The sequence below is a fragment of the Pithys albifrons genome, chromosome 3 (assembly GCF_047495875.1).
Source record: "Pithys albifrons albifrons isolate INPA30051 chromosome 3, PitAlb_v1, whole genome shotgun sequence".
Taxonomy (NCBI): Eukaryota; Metazoa; Chordata; class Aves; order Passeriformes; family Thamnophilidae; genus Pithys; species Pithys albifrons.
The window spans coordinates 82,418,125-82,440,732 of record NC_092460.1 but is presented as its reverse complement, the minus strand read 5'-3'; positions in this window follow the sequence as shown (position 1 = coordinate 82,440,732).

The window sequence follows — 22,608 nt, the reverse complement described above, 5'->3', positions numbered from 1 at the left end:
CACTCAAAACTAGCCAGCAGATTTCTGATTGCAAATATCAAGTATCAAATATTCAAAAGAGCTTTTAGACAATAAGTTTATCATACAAACATTAAAATTAAATTTCAGTAATTAGTAATTCAAGAACAATAGTCTATGCCCAGGCATCTGGGACATATAGGAAACATGCTTTTCACTTCAGGCTTTTCTTTTACATCCTATATATGGCTTTATACATCCTCATCAAAAAGCTATAGGTAACAAAAATGAACTAAGCATGCTTTGTTTGTTACTGCTTGATCTAGAAATTACTAATGTTAAAGAAAGAATTGTGCTCACTTCATTGGGCTTTACTGTGGGAGAGCATCTGACATAGGAGGATTGGAAGAAATATTACAAAAAATAGATATAAGAAGACAATGATGGAATAGAGATGACCAGGATTTTCAAAGACATTCATACAGACATTAAAGAAGTTTAAATATTGCATTTTTATTGTATGGTTTGCAGTTTCATAGGTTTTTAATGTTAAGATGTTACTCCCCACCTTCAAAAATGGCTTCTCTGTTGTCATTTTTCCCTTAGTCATACCTCCATGTTGGAATATTCTTCCAAGTCTCTAAAACAAAATTCTGAAATAAAAAGTGTTCCCATTTAATCTCTGAATTCCAAATGCAAGAGCATCTGATCCACAAAGCCATGTTGTTGTATTCTTTATTAAATTTAGAAGCTTAACAATCTTATCATATGATGTTCCTTTGTTATCTCTTACTGTCCTTTTTCCCTTATGTATTTTTCTGAAGAAAATATTAGCATCAAAAGGAGAGAAAGTAAGAAATTAAGTAGAGCTGTTTGTGATCCAGGATTAGTAACATAAAAGAGACTTTGTATGCTTCTCTGATATGATAAAATAACTAGTTCTGTAGCTGACAAACTGACTGGTAGATGACACTAACTCGACTTCAGCAAAACTCTAAATACGGTCCCCAGCAGTACCATTTTATCCAAGTTGGGATGTTATGGCCTGGACTAAACATCAGTGAGTTCACAGAGCTAATGGTTCACGCTTCAAGGCTGGTTACAAATGAAGCTCTTAAGGGCTCTATAGTTGTATTACCTGAGTGTAATATATTTGTCATTGGTCTGGAAGAGATGGAATTCACACTCATCCCATCTGTAGATGGCAACGAAATGGTCCATGGATCACTAGGTCACCATCTAGAAGCACCTATCCAAACTGGAATAACACAACAGCAGTTATCCTATGAAAATCAACAGGGACATGTACATTCCAGTACATGGAATGGAAATATGCACTTTTCTGTACAGGCTGAGACTGACTGAGCCCAAACTTGCTTGAGGAACAGCTCTCTGCAAAGGAACTGGGGCCTCAGCACACAGCTGTCAGCATCCTGGATGCATGCCCCAGCCATCCCAGGGTTTGGATGCCAGAGGTGGCTGCATTCAAGGCCAACTGGCTGAGCAGAGCCACTGTGGAGAAGGAGCTGTAGGAACACAGAGCAGGACTTCTCATCCTCTGACCCTTGGGAGCTGCTCTCAAGTGAGGCTCTTGGCCACTGCCTGACCTGTCCAGGATGGTATCGTGGCCCTGCCTGTGCCTGTCTATGGCACTGTGAACCTGACCTGATGGACAATTTAGCTAAGACCTGATTGATTTTCCACCTTGACCTAGGACCTGTCTTGTCCTCATGGACCTGTCTGGCCACCACCAGGATATTCCTGAATCTGGGCACCAGCCCTATGCCTGCCTTGCTCACTTCACTCCCACGGCATGGGGCAGACACTAGCTGGAGCGACCCTATCTTGGAAGCCCTGGCAATGAGCTCAAATTCTGGCCTCCTGTCCCTCAGGGAGAAGCCAGCCCTCATTGTGCCCTAATGACAAACAGCCGAGCATGAACCAGTGTGTCCTGGCAGCAAGGAAAAACAGCAGCTTCCCAGACTGAATCAGCAGAAGCACAGCCAGCAGGTCACAGGAAGAGATCCTCCCTCTTGAACCATATCCACTAACAACTCTGGAAAACAGCGTAGAATCTGGATTCTCTGAGTTCACAACAGATCAGTGAACTGTAGAGAATTCAGTGATGGGACACCAGGCATTGAGCTGGAGTACTTTATGCACTTGCCCCATGGAGAGAGGCCGAGGGCTGGCCTTTCCAGCCTGGAGCAGCGATGGCTTCAGATGGAGCTCACAGCATCCTGCACGTACTAAAGAAGTTGCAACCAAGGAGATGAAGCTGGGCTCCTACTGAGGTTCACAGCAGGAACAGATGAAACAACAGCCATAAAACAAAATAGAGAGGCTGTGATAAAGTGATTTTTTTTCTCCATGACAACAGTTGAGCATTGGAAGAGAAGCTCTTCACTGTTCAGAGATTTTCAAGGCCAAACAGCAGTTTGGCCAGGATGACCATGCTTTGAGCAGCAAGTTGGACTGACGCTTCCTAAAGTCTCTTCCAACCTGCCTGGTTGTACTTTCCCAAGAGAACATGCTTCTGGAAAGCAATGCTCATTATTCTGTGATCTAGCAAGGAGAGAGGGGCATAATGTCCAGTAAGGTATTTGGCAATGGGCATTGAATGGAAGTAGAAACACAAAGAATTTGAACCTCCATGTCTTTGATAGTTCCACAAAATTGATACACAAAACTGGATGTTAGGCAGCTCTACTTGTGTTAGAACCTCATTGGTGACTACTGACATTTCATAGAAGGGCTAGAGAAAATGACATAGAGGATTAGTGCTTGAAACACAGAAGGCTAGAATATCTTTCAGATCAAAGTTCTTCAGAGTCAAAATCTTTAGTATGACCTTGGTCACTGCCAGTGCACAGCATCTCAGTTCATCTGGATTGAAATCTATGTGCATGTATCTTCTACATGTGCACAGTAAACCCAACACTTTTAGGACACATTGAATCTCCTGGACATGCACAGAACAAACCACATTGCACATCTGCAGGTGGTTTGATGCACATGGAGCCAATTTGCAATATTTTGAAGAATTCCAGACGCGTGGCTTTTGGTTGGCAGTATGTGACCTGCTAGGGCCTGGAAAAACACATAAAGTCTTCAAAATCCTTGTATAGAAAATCTCTGCCCAAAATAATCAGAACATGTTCAGGAAAACTTAAATATACTGTAACATTCACAGAAAATTTTAGCCACTGCCTGACTCTCTCTCCTAATACCCAGCAGCGGCATGTGCTGTATGACTACTGAGCAATTACTGATAGGAAAGATCTCATATTTCTCCTCATACCTACAGGGCCTGCCTGCTTAAAGGAATTTACAGTCTCTCCCACTTTAAGAGACAGGAGATTTTGCAGAAAATTCTACAGTATAGCAGACTTAAGACTGACAAATCTCTCAACAGTACCAGTTAGTAGGTACTTACAGATGCTTACATAGCAGTCCGAAGAAATACTCTTTATACATGTGCCTGACAGTCTTACCACATACAGATCTCACTGCCCACAGCCGTTTAACACGGAGAGCAATGGTTCTCTACCCTTAGTTAATCTAAAGATAAGAAAAAATAGTAAAACCTAATAAAGCTGGGAACACCTGAGGAGTTCTTGGGAGTTTTTTGTGCCTCAGTCAGCAGCCTTGAGGTTGCAGTTTGTACCACCTGGTGACATGGTCATAGCTTCCTGTTGTTACCTACAATTCTCTCTTACTATCACACATCTTTTTTTCCACTGACTACTGCACAGTCACAGCAATATTAGCTTCAGAAACTCAAAGGCAGCTGCCACTACAGTTAAGGAGAATAAAACCAACTAGTACTCAATAGCTTATTCAGAGATCCCATAAGAAAGAAAAAGCATATGATTACTTCTACATCTCTGTTGGTGCTGAGACAAAAACAGGATGTCAGTTCTTGGTACATAACTTTTGTCCTAGCTAAATCCACCCTGGTACTACAAGGAAAGAAAACAGGAACATGAAGTAAAGGTAGTAAAATATATAAAGCCTTTTTTCATGAAAAGGCAAATAAACAAATGGTAATGCCAGAAGGTGACATCAGGGACTGCTATAGGATATGTCCTTCCATAAAGGAACTCTACTAGAAATGAAAAGCAGCCCAATTATCCTAATTTTAGACTGTTATTCCTTACAGGATATCCAGAAAAGGAAAGACAGGAACTAAGGTTGCTCTGATAATTTATTCCTTTAGAATTTTTCAGCTCTACCTGTATAGTTTATCACAACAAGAATTTGGGATTTAAAACACATTAATTGGCAAAGGGGAAAGGGCATTTTCCTTCCTCCAGCACAGGTCTTATTTTGACAAAAGAAAACTCTGTCTACAAGCAAATAAAATATGTCATTAACTCACAAGACAAGGGTTTAATTGCTATGAAATATATATGTACATTTAATTTGCTGCAAGCTTCATGCCCTTGTGCACATACAGCACTTGCTTGCAGGTTGGTTTTGGTTTTTAAAGTAAGCATCCTGATAAGTAATCTGTGTAGTTCTGTTATTCACTTTATGTGTCAAATATAACATGTATTCTACAGTACAGTCTGCTTTAAAGAATGATATTCAATGCAATATTTGTTTTCAAGCACATCCCAGATCATTCTAGGAACTGAAGAAAATGAGCTAACTAAATATAAACAAGTCATCTGTGTTCTGTGTGCCTATAGTACAGTTGCCTCAAAGATGACAGTAGACAAAAAATGCTGAAAGTGTTCATTCCTATTCCAAGCTTGTTGCATTTTTTCTTTTTTTTCCACGACTCTTACAGGGAAGACTTATATTTAGCAGTGGCTTTCTAACATCTGTTTGCTAAACCAAATAATGTAGGCAAAGTTGTGGCTGGAGATAGTACATAGAAACAGCAAGACCATAGAAAAGGAGAAAAATGCACGCTTATGCTGAAGCATTCTTTTGTTTAGCTCTTTTGAGAGGACCTCGGTGACCTTAGAAAACCTCCAGCTGCAGCCCGTGAAACTGGGTTAGGAGGCTCAACTGAGGACCTTGAGAGCCCCCTACAGGCCATCCATGCCTGGTAACGCCAAGGAGACATCCCTGTAGCCTGCTTTGCTCGTCCTCAACTGCCTTGATGTGTGTGTGGATGAAAGACGTGTTTTATTGCCCTTTATCACAGTAGGGGTTTTCGTGTGCAACAGTAAGCCGTCCCTTTAATGATGCCTTAAGCTGGCAGCGTTGTTCGGCTTAAATAACTACTTGCCAAAAAAGGAAAAGAATTTGTCCTCTCCCTGAAATTGTTTTTTCATTAGGGTTCCTCGAGAGAACTCCAATAAAGGATTTGAGTCTATTAATCACCCTCCACAACTTTCTCAAGTAATCAGTCTTTAAAAATGTTTGCTACCTCCTTAGTAGTACATAATTTGACAATGTTCGGTGAATCAGCTGAGGTTCAGACTCACTAACCTTTAGAGGTTTGCCCTGTCTGAGCTCATCTGGACCCCCAATTGAACTGAAAGCTGCACTTTTCTCATTTTTTGTGGCAGGTTTATAGTACAGCACTGCTGGACACCTGCCATGAAGGAAAACTCAAAACATAAATTCTTCATAAGGCAAAGGTAGGAGGTGGCACTGAGAAATAATGCTCTCATGCTGTGAGAGACACTGTGGGGAGAGAGGGGAGAGCACTCATTGTAAGACAGATGTAGCAACGATTACTCCTGTTTAACTACCTAAAGGGGTAATGCTAGTTTATGGGGCCCCTCTGGTGGAAAGCTTTCTGCCATTGTGTGGACTTTTTTTTGGCACGGATTGTGCGTTCTCAGGAGAGCATTGCAGAGACCTTGCTGACAATTCCAGATGCAGATCCCTTGAAATAAGTGTAAAGTGCAATTTTCATTGAATATGCATACATTTTAATTACAAATTTCATTAGGAACATAGCTAAAATATTTTCAGTTTATTTCATACATAAACCGAACAATGAGGCAACTGCATTCTAGAAAATATGAAGTGGCAAGCCTCTCATGCAAAAACATATTTGGCACCACCAGGTAACACAGTTCGCACGCCTTCTTGCTTTTTCTTGGAATTTCCAGTTCCAATGGCCTTGTTTCTAGTAAATTAAGAAAGCTTGCAAGTATCTCTCTTAAATGCCAAATACAAACTCCTGGAATATCCCCAAAGTGGCCTGTGATTCTGTAATTCCATATTCACAGACCACTTTGGGAACACTCTGGGGATTTATATTTGGCATTTCAGAGAGATACTCGCAAGCTGGTCAAACTAGAGCTGTTTGGAGGATAAAGATCTCATTTGTCTATATTTTTTGAGATTTAGACTTCTAATATTTTGTTCTGATACTGGCCTGAAAATAAAGTCCTTCACATTATTTTGCAAAAGAGATTTTAACTTAAGTGTTCATTTTTAAATTAGGTCCTTCTGATCTTTAGGTTTAGTTCACAGTTCTCTTCTGTCAGTGGACAGGTAGATTCAAATGTGCCCTCTGACACTATATAGTTTGCCAGCTCAGATCTATGCTCTTTCTGCATCTGTGTGCAATATTTCACCTGAAATCAAATTTAATTATTCAGAGAAAACTGTGTGACGAGAACACTAATATTCTGAACTGGTCACTTTCAATACAAAATGTCAGTACAATAAATGCAAACAATGACTATCATTTTTGTCAATGTAAAATATATGACTGAAAAAAGACAACAGGAATTTATGTAGAGAGACATTAATCCAACTTAATCCACTGCAAGTTACCTGTGTTTTCTGTGAGAGTATAGGGTGATCCCTGGCTGTCAGAAAAGTATAAATACAAAATATTTTCAGATGGAAGCCCATCTCTCCGATCAAAAAGATTTATCTCAATATTCAGAATGGGCCTCTGTTGTAACTGATTTATCATTTTAAACTCTTCATACATAACAGGCAGCACTTGCGTTAGCAAGTTATCCTGTTTAATTAAATTGAGAAAGAGTTCCCTAAAGTCAGTAAATGACATTTCAGTATTTCTGGCCATATGGTATACATGGCATAAAAAAACAACTAAAAGATGGACAGGCCTGAAACTTCAGCAGAAACCATATTGCATTCATTTTGGGGCCAGAGGAAAGGGCTGGTATAAGCCAGAGTTTTCACACAACAGTTCTGTCCTATAGGCCTAAATGTAAAAGTACACTTTTATCAGTGGACACTTATAAATAATTTATTAAAGGTGAACATATCAGTGGGCCACCATGGATCTAAACAATATGTCTTATAGGCAAATGTGAGCTCAAAAGTCAGTTCTACTGTATCTATTTGCCAGGAAACAGACTTGCCATCTCTATAATAATTGCTTATATCTTTATTCAACGCAGAAAGAACCATTCCTCACCAATATCACCTAAAGAGACGTCCTGCTGTGCCTTTTGTGACCGGACCTGCCTATCCCGTATCGGCCTTTTTAGCCAGCAGTACACTTGCAGCAAGCGTGGGTAGTGCCCTTCCCAAATCTTCGTTCGCAAAGCCTAGCCATGATGATGATATCTTTATTAAAAACTCTGTTAAGTTTTTGCATGCATGCAAGTGTTTGTGTCTGTTTGTACATGTAGCAGTCATCACAGTGCCTGATAATGAGTATCTGAAGCCAGTTGGTAAATGAGCAGCGTTGGATGGAAGGGAGAGGGGTCTCTGCTTTCCCCTTGTCCGACGGGGTGCAGAAAAGGGAGACAGAGACCAGGAGTCCAGGCAGTCCAAGCAAGAGAGAGTTTATTGGGACAATCCCTCAGGTTTTATGAGATCTCAGGGGGAAGATGCCAGGTCTGGGGCTGGATTGGGTGAAAACTTAGCAAGGGGAAGGATCTAAGGTCCATTAACCAATGAATTTAGGACAGGGGCAGGACTGGCTGCACTCCTGGCCCTGCCCCCCCCAGCCACGAGGCATAGGGGTCTCACACACGGGGCTTCCTACCTTGGAATAGCAGGGCAGAGAGGGGAGGGGGGCCTGGGGGCCCTCTGATCCCCGAGGCTCCTGAGTGGGGTCGGGCACTGCCTGGCCCAGGATGAGGCAAACTAGCTTAATGGGTACTCATCAAGAGAATAAAGAAAATTCAAGGGGTACAATAAACAGGGTGTGGTGGTTGTCAGCACAGCACAGAGAGGTAACAGAATCAGGCAGGGGATTGCAATAAAAAAAGACCCTATTACAAGTAAAACTAAACTTAAAACTTCAACAGCAAGTCAAGGTGTTTCTCCTTGGGATTCATTTCAGCATTTTCCTACAGGTAAAAAATGCCTGAAAACACCATTCTCCAGCTGGTTCCATGAGGATTTCGTGTTGAGCATGAGTCTCTGAGACAATGGAGTTTCTTATTTGCTTGTGCCTAAGAAACTGTTGGGGCTGATAGAATGCAGAATGTGTCCCACAGATCCTGCTGGTAAATCCAGGTTAGCTTACTTATTAAAAAAAAAATAACTGAGCGACATACTGTAACATTTTGGGGTTTTTTTTACTCCTAGACTGGAAATCTTTAACACAAAAAAAGTTAGTGTGATATGGAGATTGTAATCAGCCTCCCTCTGCTGAGCAAAGAACATAAAGTAGCAACACACCAGGTCAAGATTTCTCTGTGTTGTTTCTGTTTTTTCTTTTCAATACCTGAAAGAAAGTAATTCTTTTTAAAAAGACTTCCTAAACCCCAACTTACTAGAAGATTATAACTATAAAAAGCAAATCAAAATATGAGCCTGAAACACCTGTCAGGGTCCCTTTAAGAATATTCTTCATAGTGATGGAAAAGGATTTAAACTAATCTCCTTATAGATGGTTGTAAAATCTCAATGACTGAGGAAGATATAAGAATTAGCAGGTAACAGGACACTGAACTTTTACAACATTTTTACTTCAGAAGACAGGGAAAAGGAAAGGAATAACGTGAAATCTGATATTTCTGCTTCAATTTATGCAACTTGTTATTCTTCCCCTGCTGTGAGTTGTGAGAATAGAAGCTATTTGTTAATGTTCTGGTTCTCCTCCTGGCTCATGTAAAAGGGCAGACAGATAACATCAAGTAGCTGTGCAGGGATACTGCATGTACTTTTGTGCTCTACTGCTTAATGATATGGGGTTTAATTAAAAAATATATGGTGTCATATTTTCCGTGATACTATTGCTTATAAGAGGGGTCTGCATTAGACAATCTTACTGACTATGTCATGTCCCAGGCAAAATATGCTAGCCTTTGTCTGCTCACATCTGTTTTAAGACCCAAATAGATAAGTTTGCACAGCATCTCACTTAGGAGCACTGAAATTGTCCTGTTCTATGTCCAGGAGAGTGGAAAAAAGATCAGAAGAAACCAGCTGATGCATTCTCCTTCCATCAAGGACTTTAAAGTTTCCAAAATGTCTTTGTACATGCAATGGATATGTGTAGAAAAAGAGTATAAATCATCTTTAAAACATGAAGCTGGTTAAAACAATAGCATAGCTGAAAACTAGAATGATTGAAAGCATTTTGTTTCTAGGTTATCAGGAAACCTGTCCCTATTTCTGAAGCATCATAATTATTCACAAGCATGGGATTCATCACCCTGATAATCTGTGACTGTCCCATAGGACATACTTTCCCCCTACATGCTGAAAATTAATCTTGCTGTGACTGCTTACCTAAGACTTGCAGTATTTTTCAGTTCCTTGATTGTATAATTGAAATAACAAATGAAAACCAGCTAATAATGAGTGAACTTTCAAATAGATAACCATTTATACTAAATTACTTTCAGCTATAGGCTTTCATAACCATATTGAAATATACTATACAGAGGACTGAATACCAATAGTACACAATGTAGCATAAATGAAACTAATTTAACCTTTTTTCAGAAATCTGTTTATGAGTCATACTTTTAATATTATGTCAGCTTTATGTTTTTTAAAAGTAAAACTATGAAATGCAACAAAGGCAATTTTATGGGCTTAATAGTACCTGTAAATGCACACCTATAAAAGCTATGTTGCAGTTGTAAACCCTTATGATGTAATTTATACCTGCACAATATTATTTCATATGTTTCTGTTATATTTCTATCTGCCCTAAAATGGAAACTTTGTATTAACCCCACACAGGGAATCTACATAAATTATTGCAATACCTTTCTGCTATTATCCTTCTGAGATGTTGGCATAAAAGAAAGATGACTTTCAATGCATAGTTAGTACCACTACTTCTATTGTGTGTTAGTCAGAAACAGAAGCACTTTACTTCCTACATAAGTGTTATGGGTTTAGCTAAGTAGGCCTAAATTTAGGCTTTAAATTTCAGAGTAGGCCTGGGACTGTCGGCTGACTTGAGCTGGGCTGAGCTAGCTAACAACTGACTTCTTCTAGCCAGTGGTATTCTATACCATATTCCGACATCACGTTGAAGTGTATGAGCCGGTGTGGGAGTGGTTTGGTCAGTTCCTTCGTAGCAGTTGTCTCAGAAGGACGCACCGTGCCGTCCCAGGAGAGACGGGGAGGCCCAGGCCCAGAGCACTGGCTTACCATCATGTTATCTTAGGGAAGTAAAATGTTTGGTTTTTTCTCTCTGCTTAAGTCTGTCTCTGGGGAATTGACTTCTATAGAGTGATTGGTAGTTAGAATGGTGGGATTTGTGTTCACTGGGGAGTGGGAAGTTATTTCTTGTTATTTCTAACTTATGGAAATGTGTGTTATAGATTACTCTTAATTTTCTCTTTTCTGTATAAATATATATAGTTAGTTTAAGCATAAAACTGGTATGAGTTTCTAGGGTTTTTTTTCTTCTTTTTTCTCGATGGGAAGAGGAAGCTTTAACTCTGTATTGGGCAGTTGGCGTTTTGCCAGCTTAACCCAAGACAGACAAATGGTGGAGAATGCAGGCAAAAATGCAAATTTTATCTCAATTAATCCCTCTTTGGCTGCATTAATAAATGATGTATTGCTCTTTGATATTTTTAAAATATTGAAAAGCAATATTATTTGTCCTGAAAAATGAATACCTTTTATTAAAATAAATATATTTGTTTATACACTTATTTACTTAAATCATAGAGTCATGAATTGAACTTCTGTGAGAAAATTGGTCAGAAAACGTCTGGCTGGTTCTAGATCTTTTTCTACTTGGGTTGCATTGAAATTATGTCTTTCATAAGTACAGTATAGTGATACACCTTCCATCTGGAAGGAATCATTGAAATGTTTGGTCAGCCAGTGAGACAGTCAAAAATGGACTTTATTCAAGGGGAGAATAAAGACATTTTATTGTACAGCTTCTTGCTTAATATAGGGTTCTACAATTAAGGGGCAGGCAACATGCAAAACAGGGAATAGTTCTTATCTAAGGAATTCACAATTTGTTTATCTGATAAGAGCAGAGACCTAAAGCTAATCCATTATTCATGAAACAAGGGGGAGAAGAACAAAGAGTAATGTGACATAGGTCTTACAGGTCTTGATACAGAGCAAAGTTTACACATACAAGCTACATTTCTTTCAGATGCAAGAGACAGCAGATAAGTGATATCTGCAAACCTTGATTTAACTCTGTTACTCGCATTGCTCTCAGGTTCTGCTGTTTTTCCAGGGAATGGCAGATCTTCCACACAATCTTCCCACAGTCCAGGTGATTTGTGACCCCACAAGCCAGTGCTTTAGGTAAAAATATTCATAGAAAATCTACCACAATTCCAGGCTGACATGTCTCTGACCTATAGGTCAGAAACCCAGAAGTTTTAACTGACATAGTTAATGTCCTATTGTGAAGGGACATGATGCCATATCTCTCAAGTAAGACCTCTCAAGACTGCTAGAGACAGAATCACAGGTTAGTAAATCCTCTTCAGCAAAGAGAAATTAAATATGAGCTGCTAGAATGTTGTGCACCATGATGGCCAGAAGGGCTAAAGGAACTCCAACTGCTCCAAACTCTCCCAACTCCCAACAGTGTCATCCAAAGGGCTATACACTTCTGAAAATGTTCATGGGGGTTTCTGTTTGGTTATGAAGCTTTTATCATTCACATAATGGGCACATCCAGCTTCTAATAGGCCTGGAATATGTTAAGCTTAAAAAAATTTTGAAAGGTCTAAAATTAGCAGTGACAAAAGCTGTCATTTTGAAAAGCAGTCCCTCAAGACACTTGATAAATTATGGAGAAGTAGATTCAGATGGCAATAATAATTCTCGTGACCTTGTCATTGGTATGAATTTCTACTCCAAAAAAAGTTTCCCCTCAAATTCCATAAACACAAGGAGTATTTTCTATGAAATGAAGAAGGAAGGAGAGAGCAAAAGTATTTTTAAAATACATTTTAGCCTTAGACTTTTTAATCATTTTTCCCTCTATTCTTCACCTCTCTTAAAAAAAAACACCACGGTCCTTTCTAGTCCTTCTGGCCTTCAGTAACAGTAAAATTCCTCTTGAAGTGCTGACCACAACTCTGGGACAGTATCTCCAAGCCATTTGACTTCTGTGGAAACCAACACAAATGCAGGACATTTGCTAAACCAGAGTTGGACTAGCAATACTGGTACATTTACTGATACATTTTCATTAAGAACAGAATTTCTGATGTACTGTTTTTCCTTGCCTTGACTGTGTAAATTGCAGATATGGCAAGCACAGCAAGTGTGGATAAGTAAACTGGTTTCCTAGAAACAATAAAAGCAGAAACTATAAAGCAGCACATCCTCCCAACTGATGTGACTATTTAATGGTAGTGATAACACAGAGAACAGACGTAAGTAGTCTCACTGTTTATACGTGCACAGCGTAGTTTCCCAAATAGCTGAATTACTTTCCATATAAGATCATAAAATCGAGATAGAATCTCATAGGACTGCTGTTAAGCAAGTGGGCATGACTATGACGTTCCAATATTAGTATTATAAGCTAAATATAGCAGCCAGCATTTCTGGTGCCCACTTGTGCTCATTTCTTCTGTGATGAGTAATTCATCTGTCTCCTTCATGTTAACAGTGCGCTCATGTGTATTGGAAAGATTAGCTTCTAGCAAATCCAGGGCAGAGCTCAGATGAATAAGCCATTCTTTTTTCACTTTTTTCGAAAAAAAGGAGCACAGATTAGGCATATGGACAAGTCATTCCTGAAACCACTGAATGTCCAAGAGCCCTTCAGCAGGACTTCAAGAGAGGGAGGGGAAGGAGAAAATTTGAATTTATGTAGAAATCAATTTGATTAAAACCTTCATGTTTATCTCTGAATGTCACAGGAAATAAGGGACCACAAGCAGACGTGCACTGTCCTCAGTGATCAATATGTAGTGCTTTGTTTCAGTTAAAGGGCATAAATGCACTGACTTCAGATTATTGAGTTGGTTTTATGACTGCTCTGTGTCTCTGCAGCCGCATGCACCATTCAGGGTATGTTGAGTCTTTGTCGTCTCCTTTACAGAACTTCGTAATTTAAACTGTCAGCTGAAAGCAAAAAATTACATGGAAATACTGGTCACTGAAAAAGGTGACACACTATTTCCTAATTTTTGCTGCTTTCTAAATCCACTTTTCAATTTTTTAAAACTAATGTGCAGTGTTGAATGATTAGGAGAGTAAAAAAGAGGCAATAGGCTAGGCCTCTTCCAAAACCTTTGTTTTCTCTAAGAGTTTAAAAGTTCCTTTCTGTGTCCAAAGCGTATAGCAGAAGCAAAACATAACTTGTAAGAGAGGGTAAGCTGTCACAGACAGCTGTAAGAGAGAAAAATTATCAAGAAATTTCAGAATGAAATGTAAAAGAACTTTTCTTCACAGCTATTATGATCAGACAGTCCAATTTGTCTTTCTGTGTACAAATGACCGCAAATTTATTGAAAGATGTCTGTAACTAGAGATAATTGTAGTTCACTTTACATCCATAAACAATATGGGTCTTCTACTACTTTTGATATTCTGGTTTGAATCAAGCCTTTTGACAGGTTTAACATTATTACAAAACATATTCCCTTATATGTATTTTATACATATATGAAATGCCTTGTTATAGAATATCAAAAACCATCTTATTGACAAATACTATTGCACACACCACACTGAATTCTACCATGGACAAACTTCTGGACCAATGTGCCTAGGAAAGAGCAAAATACAGAGGGGGATCTCTTATATGTTAGGAGTTAGTTTTTGTTATTGCAGTACAGAAAAGCATATCATATGGCTGTGTTTGTCCATCAGTGCCTTAGGAAAGAAATTAAGAAGGCACATTATAGTCCACTCCCCATTGTCTTTGGGAATCATTTGCTGCTAATCATATACATCAACTTTACCACAGTTGTGTAGAGCAAGGAACCAAGAAAGCTGCTTGTATTTTATACCTCCTTTCTTCAGATAAGACAAAAACACACCAGACCCTGTAAATAGACATAGAAATTTATCAGGTCTTCCTTCTGTGCCCCTGTGTATCTGAATCTGTTCTGTAGTTTTTACCTGCCCTATGGTTTTGTGTGTACGCATGTGAAATTTCAACGGCCCAATTAAATTAGAGGTGGCTTTTTAAAGTTACGCTTCTGAGCAAGAATGGGGGCATAACTAAGGATTGAACAGTTTTAGTCTTAAAAAGAGTCCATTTGCTTAATTATGTGACTGCCCTATTCCACCTTTTAGTTTATCATTGCTGTAACTAAAGTGCTCATGTAGCAAGAGCATATATTCTTTCCGCTTATGCCTATAAAATTCTGAATTAACTCTGAGTTTACATCTAGGCTGATAGGGATGACAACCCTGATATCAGCAACCCTTATGAAAGTTGTATTTTCTGAGTATGGCTATATGAACTCACTAGTGTTTAGGTGAACTGAATTGTACCATTGATTTGTGCTAGTGCTATACTTCACATGATTTTACTCTTTGGAATTAATTCAATGTAAATTTCAATACCTGACTGATTTGGTGGGGAGGGTTATCATCTAATCTGCTAGGTTTTCATCTATGAAATGATGTGCTTAAGGGATGTGCAGGCTCTTTCACACAGAGAATATTGGAGAAAAAAATTTACTCCAAAGCTGCATAGCCAATAGCATTATTTCAAGTGATTTTTTTTGCCAAGCATTGTGTTTGTCCCACAATAAAAAAACTCAGAAACTGCAGTGGAGGAGAAGGTAGCTGCTGAAATTTTAGATAGCTTAAATTATTGTATTCATTGATGTCATAGCAAAAATCAGAACTCTGGTAACTTCAGAGTGAAATAAGTGGGAATTGAGAATAATTTTTAAATTACATTAATTTACCATAATATAAAGAAAAAATCATTTAAATAGTCATACATTACATAACTGACATTTTAAATAAACAGCTTGTTGCTAACAGCCTGACAAGCATCTTCAAACTGAAGATGACATTGCTATTGTGAGGGTGGGAGAATTGCCTGTCATGTATTCAGTACTCACCGATGGGAAAGGGATTCATCTCACCTAACTTCAGGCCTCTGTCAGCTACAGGAGAATTTCAGCTCCAGAGTCAGACATAGGTATGCATTCAGTGTCTTAGCTTATGCAGTTAAAGTCTTTCCTAATCTAGTCAACTGAGTCAGTGTAGTACAGAAAGCTACTGAGTTAGTCAGAAGTGGGTGACTATTTCAGAGGGAGCTGAATAACTTTCTCACTCTACCTCTGACATTCATCTCTGTTTTATAACTTGTGGTGTTGAGCATCATCTGAGATTCCCCAGATGTCCAAGATGTCAGCTGAAGGTTTTCAGGTATGGTATGGAGCCTATAGGTGGCTCACATCCTTTTGTTACAGCAGTTGGAGACTATGTTGTATACCTTGGGGCATCTCAAGTAACGTGTTAACCAACTGACTTGCATCCTCATTGATAACAGTAGAAACTTAAACATCTGGCTCACATGCCGTGAGCCAGATGCCTCCTTATACACATGTAAATTTAGTGTCTCAGTCTGTGTCAACATGGATATCTAATGTGGTTTGAGTTGCTCAAGGCATTTCTAGTTCCTTCTCCTTGATTATACTTAGGCCACCAGCCATATTCACCAGCTTTGCAGACATCTGGAATACCCTAGGCAAGAAATGGCACAAATACATATGTTTGGCCAGTTGAAGCCTGCCTTCAGATTCTAATCTAATCTAGTTCTTAAATTTCCTCTCCAGACAACAGAAAGGCAAAAATACTTCTGTGAGTCTATTAATCTTACTTGAATGGTGCAACATATTTTTAAAACTGATTCTCTACTGAGTACAGTGGGTAATAACACAACTTTCTGAGAGTAAAAAATCAACTCTCATGTAGACAAAAGTGGTGAGAGAGTCCAAGAGTGCTAGTATTATTTCAAAATGAATCATAACCAGTGTTGACTTGGCCTGTGCTGAAGGGGCACCTGAGGACCCCAGTACAAATAATTTACTGACAAGAAATTACAGAAAGGCTACAGACTTGTTAGAGAACACAAGCTGCAGAACACATTAGATGGTATTACCATGCAGGTTCTCAAAAGCCACTAGAATATATGATGCTTGATTTACGAGACACATGGCATCATCCAAAGAGTCATTTCTGAGTGCAAATTGTCTCTGAAAAAAAAGATTACAGAGTGGTCCTTAAGAAGTATCATGGTGTTTCATTTCCTTTCATTTATCTTTTTGTTATGGGTTTAGCTAGGTGTAGACCTAAATTTAGGCTTTAGATTTCAGAGTAGGCCTGAAACTATCAGCTGACTTGTGCTGGGCTGGGCTAGCTGACAGCTGACTACTATGGCCAATAGTATTCCATACCATATTCTGACATCATCTCAAAATATAAAAGCCGGTGTGGGAGTGGCTTAGTCAGTTCCTTCAAGCTGGGGTCTCAGGAGGACGCATTGTGCCATTCCAGGAGGGATGGGAGGACCAGGCTCAGCAGCGGCTCACCACCATGTTATCTTAGGGAAGTAAAATGTTTATTCTTAGTCTTTCTCTCTGCTTGGGTCTGTCTCTGGGGAATTGAGTTCTCTGGAGTGATTTGTAGCTAAAATAGTGGGATTTGTGTTCGATGGGGAGTGGGGAGTTATTTCTTATTATTTCTAACTTGTGAAAGTGTATGTTATGTTGTAATTTTCTTTTAATTTTTTTCTGCATAAATATATATAGTTAGTTTAAACTTGTTTTGAGGCTTTTTTCTTTCCTCCCTTTTCTCAGCGGGGGTTGGGGGGGAGGGAGGTTGACACACTGTATTGAGCAGTTGACATTTTGCCAGCTCAACCCGAGACACGTGTATTATTTGTCTCCCATATTGTGTGAATATGGGAATGCCTTATCCCTGAAACTCTTACCTCCAGGTCAAGGGACTGCTATGTATTCAAACCTTGGCCTTACATTATGCACCTTAAATCTTCAGCTGGTGCCTAGACCTGTGCTTGCTTTGTTTGCATTTCATCATGACAGAAGGTACATAAATGTATATGAAGCAAACATCACCATACACCCAACAGGGCTTATCGCAGCAAAATGAGCACAGGCCTATCAGACCAGAACTTGTTTGCGTCATCTTGAATTGGGCCACAGGCAGAGTAAGTTCAGGTCTTCTCAAAAAGAAGAAAAAAAAAAAGGAAAAGAAAAGAAAATTTCTCATTAAGTTTAGCCAAGTCTGTAACTAAACATCACTTACTGTATAACTTTTAACATCTCAGGATGGCTGTTTCCCTATGAGACCTCTTAACATGGCTGCAGAAAAACTCTGACAGGCTTTTTTGCTGCTATTCTGCTACAGAAACATAGGGACCGTTGAGCACCATTTCATGGCATATGATAGCCAAACCTGTAGGCTCTTTGAAAACTTGAATTGTGAAACAATACAATATCATAAAGTTTTCAAAACTATTACATTCTATTATGATACTGTTGTAATATTTCGAATGTAAATTCTGTAATATTTAGAAAGACAGTTCAGACACAACAGGCCTAAACTTCCATTCACCCAGACAGAATTTTATCCTCCTTCAAAGAAAATCAAGAAAATACTTTGTCTTCTGCTTGGCTACTACTGCCTTTTCAACACTTTACCTCATTTTGTAGAAGGACATTTATCAGATCATAAAAATCATCTAACAGTTCCTTCTGACTGAGAGTTGTTTGGGTTTTTTTACCTATAGAGCTACACCTATGTACATTGTTGCAATTTATTAAAGGTTGTAGGTTATGTGGCTCTGTGACTTTATTTTAACATGGAAATCTGTCTTTAGATTTAAGTGAACTCATAATCTCATTAAGAAAGGCAGTACATCAAAAAAGAGAGAAAAAAATCCATTATGTAACTTCAAATCTGGAGTGGGGGTGAAAAGGGTGATAAGGTGTAAGTGAAGAGAAATCCTTTTCAGCTAAGATTTTAGTAGAAGTTGCATTGTAATTCAACTGTTCTATGATTGATGTTTTATTCAAATTTGGTAATATAAAAACTAATGACACAGTAAGAGTTTTGACAAATATGGTTAATAACATCTTTCCCAATATTTTATCAGGGCACACGTTGTACAAAATTAATATAACATAGTTACAATAACGTACAGCAATCCAAAAAATGGATTTAAGAATGAGCTAAAATTATTCAGATACATTATTATATATTTTTGGCAATTTGATTTTGTTAACTTTTAAAATGAATGTAACATTTATAATTGTAAATGAAAAAATTAGCATCAGAGCACATAAAAAGGAGGGGAATCATTATGCTTAGCATGCATGACTCATTGAAGTGTGGTGAGCAGGAGGTTCTGTGTAGTAACCTGAATTGTACTGAAGATAAAGTACATTTTGAATTCATTTTTTTTCTCCATGTAGCCGAGATGAATAGAATTTTGGATATTTTTCTGAACCGACTTTATATAATTATTAAAGATGTACAAGCTGTTTTATAAACAGTGGGATGGAAACTGGCTAGAGGAACATAAGCTAAGGCACAAAACTGAGACAAGACTATCAGCTTTTATGAAAATGATTTCATATTGTAATCTGTGTAACTTTTATAATAAGGACATCTTCCAGGGCTCAGGTTTATACAAGTCAGTCAAATCACATTATTGCATGCAGATGCTGAAAACACTGCTGATCTCAGTGCTCTGCAGTCTCAGTCTTCATCATCCTTAATCCTGACTCAGAGTGTAAGCACAAAAAGACTTCAAGTGAACCAGACTTCAGAAATACAAATTCCTTGTATAATGAGTAATTGAACCCCTGTCTGACCAAGTGGACAGAAACAGCTAGTATTATAACATTTTACACTAGGAAAAAAATAAATAAAAGGATAATTGTCATTTCCACAGAGTGCACAAAGAAGAAATGAACAGAGCATGAAGTTGATTAACCCCTGCAAAATTTATCCCAAAATCAGAACAAATATAGATTAATTCCTATTGTCAAATCACTCTCTTAACTCCATAAAATTACTTTAAATATTCCCCTTCATCCTGTTCTTGCTTCAGACCCATTTTCTCCTCAAGATGAAGAAATTGTAATGTAAATTCTGGAGGCCTGAACATTTTCACGTATGTTTTGTTCCACTACGGAACCTACAAGCATATTTTTGTTGCATTATTCCTTGCAGCATTTTCATCAGTAAGAACAAGTGTGATAAATTCATTCTGTATTCTCTGTTAGATATTCGGGTATTTTAAAAGTTTGGTCTATCTAAGGAAGAAGAGGTACCATCATATAACACAAATGCTGGCAAGTGTTAACTACTTATAAATAGACATGAACTGAATTATTGCAGTAAATGTACTGTGATTTTTACAGATTTGTAGGAAATCTATATTTCCTACAAAAAACAGAACCTGCAAATTCACTACCACTAACTTCTTCCTGAGACTCTCATATTCAGTGCTTTGCTAACAAGTTCTCCACTAACTCTGTAAAATGTCTCAGTGCAGGTAAGCAGGTCTTACCCAGAATGATTTCATTGCATGATGGAAGGAAAGGTCAAATTAGAAAAAAAGTTTGGGAGGACTAGGAGGGGGACAGGTAAAAATGGAAACAGAATGAGCTGGATCTTATTGCAAGCAGTTTATCTGATAGGCTTTCTCTTCAGGACTGTTGAACACTGCTGTAGTTCCCTAAGTGACTTGCAGCTCTGTACAGTGCAGTACTCCCCCTCCCAAAAACCACCTGCATAAAGTAAACTTATTTTTAAAAGCCACTGAGGATTGAGTTGTTGAGATACTTAATTCACATCATATACAATTTTGTGTGCCTGTAAAAGAAGACAGAATCTAAATAGATAAATCAATGAATCATCTATTTTAAACATCCTTTTAAGTTGGATGTAACCATTATGGTAAATAGGAGTCTCAAGACAGCAGTCAGGTAAAAATGAAAATAGTAGGCTAATGAAAGGAGATTTTTAAATAGGAAATTATTTGAAGGGTAAACTGATGCCTTAGAGGAAAGGGGTGACAGTACATAGAGAGATAAAGTTATAAGGTTAGTCTGAAAATGCAAGCAAGATCATAATTCCTTCAATCACACTATCCTTCCTTGATTTTGATTGTGGCCTCAGGGCATGAGTGCAACACAAACACTAAATAATAAACAGTGCAATAGTTCTTTGAAGACATTCTCTATTTCAGTGGAGCTCTTGACCTATAAACATCCTGGAAATAGTTTTTTTGGCACTGTCATAAATAAATTGGGCCATTTGTTGCTTGAGGGGACAATTCTGGCAATATTTTTCAGAACATAAAATAGGCCATGGCTACTGACAGAGGTTGAACATGTCCTTTCAAGCAAAATGAAAAGATGCTAAAGAATCTGAATGAACTGGAAAAAAAAGAGTAGAAACAAAAAAAAAGGTCACATTTATATTCTTCATTCATTTTAAGTTTAGAGCAAAGCTTCGAGATTTTGATATATTTATAATAGAAGAGTTAAGGGCTGGCCATGTCTTGATAAATGTTGACTTCCTAAAAATAAAATGAATGAACAAGTTGCTAATGTTTATAAAACTAAAGTTTTGCATTAATTGAAATGCTACAACACTTCATTTATTTGGAAATATTGCAATACACGAGCTTTCCAACAAAGGTAGAGAGCTTTCTTATTAGAGAATGTTTCTAGAATCAGAAGTCCTAGGACTTACAGGTTATAGAATCACAAAAGGGCTCAAATGTTTTGCACTACACTAAAAGAATTCTGAAGTCAGTTTTCTGAACAAAACAAATAGAAAGGAGCTTCACATCTCACTGTCTCAAAAATGGTGCCCAACATCAACAAAGTTGCTTGTTATCTTATATACAAACTTCTTCAGGTTGTGAAAAATCTTAGTTCCCTATTGTATAATTGTCAGACACCAGATCAGTAGTTATTGAGTCAGAACCACCCTGTGGGAGGTGCATGTGTGTGTGTGGGAGGTCTGGACTGGTCCAACCTCATGGAGCTGTGGTGGCATCATATCTCTCATGGCAAGCACCTGGAGCCTACACAGGGAAGCTCCAGAGTGTCTGTCAGTCACAAACAGCACAGGAAAACTGTAACACCCACAGCTTCTGGAGCCCCTGACCCAGCTTGGACTGTCAGGGACAGTGAGAACACAGCCCCTCACCCTGGCCTGGAATACCAGAGTGGCTGGGGGATCAGAGGCCCCACCTGGGGGAGTTGGCCATAGGGACCAGAGGAGGTAAAACCAAAGGCATATGTTTGCCATGTGTCATGGACCTGCCAGATGGATGTGTGTGAGCTGGTCGGCCACAAGGTTCCAGTGGTAGCTTTATGATCTTTCTCTCCCTCTTTCTCTTTTTCCCTTCTTGTTCCCTCTGCTTCTCTTTCTCTGCTCCTTTCTTGATGCTTTGTATGGCTTGCAGCTGGAGGGATTGGATCTTGACTTAAGTGTTGTGCATTAGTATGTGCTGGGTTGGTATTGTGGTGGAACATTTTATCTAGCATGTGTAGTGCCGTTTTTGAACCTTTGACAAGTTCCCCTATATATATATATATGTATTAAAGCAAAACTCCTGGCTGAGCTAAGAGATTGCAGATCCAGGGCTGAATGTTGCAATAATGGACAAAATTAAAGACAAAAAGACTTGCAATTGTATTCAGCAGTTGTATCTCTTTCCTGGTGGTAGTTTTGTAGAGTAATAAAATAAAACCAAATCATTCAGCCTGGAGAGTCAAAACAGTTTCCTATATCTGGAATTAGTCATCTCTTGTAGAAGAGGTGAACATTACCTGTCTCGGTTTGAGGCGAAAAAACCAAAATGTTTTACCCACAAGCAGGGGAGGGGCCTCCTCCACAATAATCACACCACTCTTTATCAAATTTAAGAAAAGGAATTTTAATACAAGAAGGATAACTGCTATATATATATATATATATATGTAAACAGACTAGTACAACCCACTTCCCCAACACCACAAGAGAGGAAAAAAAAACAAACCAAAAGAAACAAAACAACAACAAAACCCAGCAGGTTTTTTTCTCCGGGAGAAAAGGTTATACTTAAGTGTCCTTGTCACAGCCCGGCTGGCTGCAGAGTGAGTTTCAGTCCCTCTCCAGCAAAACAGACGAGCAGTGAGCTTTCAGATGGACTCAGTCTCTTCCCCCTGTGTTCCCCGTCCAAGAAGCAGAAAAGTACGAGCAACCAGAAGCAAATCCAAGGCAGGTAGCAACAGCAGCGCGGCACGAAAAGTAGTCCGAGGTGGGCAGCGGCAAGACAGCCAGGAAAAA